The 3,884-nt window shown below is 39.8% G+C and overlaps 1 pseudogene; it reads right to left on the minus strand.

Moving 5' to 3' along the window:
• Window positions 1–280: 280 nt before the first annotated feature.
• Window positions 281–1,203, minus strand: LOC120227468 (annotated as a pseudogene).
• Window positions 1,204–3,884: the final 2,681 nt, after the last annotated feature.

Here is a 3,884-nt window from a genome sequence, read left to right on the forward strand (position 1 = left end):
TCATTTCCCATGACAAAATGTATTTTCTAAAGTTCTGGGGTTCTTTAAGCCACTCTTTACAGTTTAAAGCTCTACATCTCACTCCTGTGAATTGAAAAATAAAAAAAAAACAATAAGAAAATTATAACCCGCAGATGTTGTGTGACTTCTCAATGACACAGAGTAATAAAGATTGAATCTCAACATAAAAGTAGGTAGGACTCCCATTGCCCAGCCCATGCTGCTGCATCTTGCATATATATCAGCTCGCAAACTGTAGAACAGATGGTATCTAGTTTACCGAACTCAGAAGAAGCTTCTTCTCAAACGTCCTCCTGAATGAGTGCTTGACCTCTGTTTCTCAGGCTGTAGATAATGGGTTTCAACATAGGGATCAGTGCTGTGTAGAACATAGAAACTACTTTATTGATGTCCAGGGAGAAACGAACTGGGGCATACATAGAAAAAGAAGAGTGTCCCATACAGGAAGGAGACAGCAGTCAGTGTGAAGAGCAGGTGGAGAAGGCTTTGCGCTTCCCCTCAGCAGAGCAGATCTTCAGGACAGTGACCACAATGTAAATGTAGCAATCCAGGATGATCTCACTGCTGAGCACTCCTAGAGTTCCAGACAAGATAAAAAGTAAAAACTGATTGACCTGGGTGTCTGCACATGCCAGCGAGACATGACAGGATGAAGGTCACAGAAGAAATAATTGATGGTATTTTCACCACAATAAGGCAGGTGAAAGGTGAAAGTCATGTGGATCATGATGCTTATAAGACCCATGGCATAACCAGCTACACAGACCCACTGGGACATAATGAGCTTACAACAAGGGCTTACAGATGGCCATATACCTGTCATATGCCATGGAGACCAGCAGGAAACACTCTGTCACTACAAACTGACCAAAAAACCAATAGTGGGCAGCACAGCCCGAGAAAGAGATTACTTTTTTCTCCACAAAGATGTCCATCAACATCTTGGGACCAATGACAGAAGAGGAGCAGACATCCCCAAAGGACAAGTGGCTGAGAAGAAAGTACATGGGTGTGTGGAGTTGAGAATCCACCCCAATGAGGGTGATTATCCCCCACATTCCCCAGTAGCGTGACAAGATAAATCAAGAGAAATATCACAAAGATAGCAACCTAGTACTAGAAGCAATTTGTTAAGCCCACAAATAAAAACTCGGTCACCAGAGTTTGACTTCCATAATCCATTTATCTAATTTAATCTGTAATGAGAAAGAAATATTTTTCTTTACAATCAACTTGTAATTCAATTATTTTAAAAAATGAATCGAACTTCTTTGGGGGCACCTGGGTGGCTCAGTCTGTTCAGCTTCTGACTCTTGATTTTGGCTCAGGTCATAATCTCATGGTTCATGGGTTCCAATCCACCGTAGGGCTCTACACACTGATAATGTGGAGGCTGTCTGGTATTCTCTCCTTCTCTCTGCCCTTCCTTCACTCTCACTCTGTCTCTCAAAATAAATAAATAAAGTTAAAAAATGAATAAATTTAACTACTATTTTTTCAAATGTCATAGAGTAGACTGAGAGATCACACTCTTCTTGACTTCTACCTCCCGATGGCGATCCTCGGTATCCTCAGTCAACAAGCTGTGTGATACTAACTCACTGAACCTCACTGGGCTCTTCAGTTTCATCCTGATCAAAACAAGATGATGTTTCGAGATTTTCTTTTTTTTCTTTTTTTTTTTTTTTTAAAGTGCAAATCAATTTTTTTTAATGTTTTTATTTATTTCTAGGAGAGAGAGAGACAGACAGTGTGAGCAGGGGAGGGTCAGAGAGAGAGGGAGTCACCGACTGAAACAGAATCCAGGCTCTGAGCTGGCAGTCAGCACAGAGCCCGACGCGGGGCTCGAACCCATGAACCGCGAGATCATGACCTAAGCGAAAGTCGGACGCTTAACCGACTAAGCCACCCAGGCGCCCCTGTTTCGAGATTTTCTAAGGCAAGTCCTCCTACTTCACCAAATCACATTCCTAAAAATACCTGAATTGTAGGAAATATACTTTAAGAAACATTTTATAGAAAAAATGTATTATGTGAATTTTTATGAATTCATGAAGATACCTTATCTCACTCTAGGTGAAGGGTATTAGGAGTGTAACTTCTTTGCTAATTCCTTTAGACTGTAATTAAATTGTCATTTGTGGTCTAAAATACAGACTTGTGATGTCCAACAAGGAAGGCAAGGTCAGACCCCGAGAAGATGGCTTTGACCAGGGACCAAAATCTTCCATAGAATCTCCTCAGTGACACCTTCTCAGGAACACCTGTTCCTCCTGTCATTGGTGTATATACCCATTAATCTCATCAAATTCAAACTCATCAATTTTTTTTTTAGTTCAACAAAGAAGAAACTAGGTCTTAAATTCTAAGTGCTGTAACCAATTAAATATTAATAGGAACTAGGAGAGAAAAGCAAAACTTTAGAGATGAAAAGGACACACCTGGGTGTTTATCCCAGAGAAATGAAAACGTATGTTTACATAAAAGCCTGTATAATTTTGTTGACATAAGCTTTATTCAAAATGGCCAGACAGCTGAAACAGCAAATATTCATATATGTAAATGGTTAAACATTCTGGCATGTCCATACCAAGGAGTCCTATTCATAAGAAAGAGGAAAAAAATATGATACACAGAAGAGCTTCAATGGGTCTCAAATTCATTACACTGAATTGAAAAAGCCAATCGCAAAATTCAGAGCTCTATGATACTTTTTATATAATATTCTCAACACGGTAAAATTATAGAAATGGAAACAGGTTAGTGGTTGCCTGGGATTGGGAAAGGCAGGGAGGGTAAATGTGTGACTATAAAAGTAGCACAGGGATATCCATGGAGAGGTGGTGGAAAAATTGTGTACTCTGTTGAGTCGGTTAAACAAATCTGTCTACACACAAAATAAAATGATATAGAACAACACACACACATCACACCAATGTCAGTTTCCTAGATTTGATGTTGTGCAGAAATTGGTAAGATGTAGCCATTGGGGAAAACCAGGTGAAGGGTATGTGAGCCTCTCTGTACTATCTCTGAAGCTTCTTATGAATCTTTATTTCAGAATAAAACTCTTTTATAAAAAAAAATGAATGAGTGGGAAGTGAGAGAAACACGAAGTAAGGATAACACTAAAGTAAAATGGTAAATTAGGAAGAGAAGCACACATTTTGGCCTTGAAATAATCATAATGATTCCAAGAGCACAATCACACAAAAATAGCAATGGGCTCTGCAGGAGGAGATGTATCGACAGAAATCTAACAACATTTTCCCTTGGTAAGAAAACCTGAAAAGGGTGTTGCTTAACAAGAAAGTGAAAACCCACTGACTTCCTGTGGTCTCAGAGGCAATGGAGCTGGAAAGGAAAGACCTGGAGAGGTGGAATTTAGATTAGTCAGAAAAGCTATGCTTTAGTAATATGATGTTTCAAGAATTTAATATTTTCTAAACATATAAAGTCATTGCAGGTCATTTTTTTTTCCAAATAGTTTATTGTCAAATTAGTTTCCACATAACACTCAGTGCTCATCCCCACAAGTGCCCTCCTCCATGCCCATCCCCCCCTCCCCCCACATCCATCAGTCCTCAGTTTTTGTCAGCATTCAAGAGTCTCTCATGGTTTGCCTCTCTCCCTTTCCCCCACCATTTCCGCCCTTCTTCTCCCCCTTGTTCCTCCGTCAAGTTCCTCCTAATCCTCCTATACGTGCAAACATGATATTTGTCCTTCTCTGCCTGACTTATTTCGCTCAGCATAACACCCTCAAGGTCCATCCATGTTGCTACACATGGCCAGATTTCATTGTTTCTCATTGCCATGTAGTATTCCATGGTATAGATAAACCACATCTTCTTGATCCATTCATC

The sequence above is a fragment of the Hyaena hyaena genome, unplaced genomic scaffold, assembly GCF_003009895.1.
Source record: "Hyaena hyaena isolate Hyena2069 unplaced genomic scaffold, ASM300989v1 scaffold_2371, whole genome shotgun sequence".
In the NCBI taxonomy this organism is placed as follows: domain Eukaryota; kingdom Metazoa; phylum Chordata; class Mammalia; order Carnivora; family Hyaenidae; genus Hyaena; species Hyaena hyaena.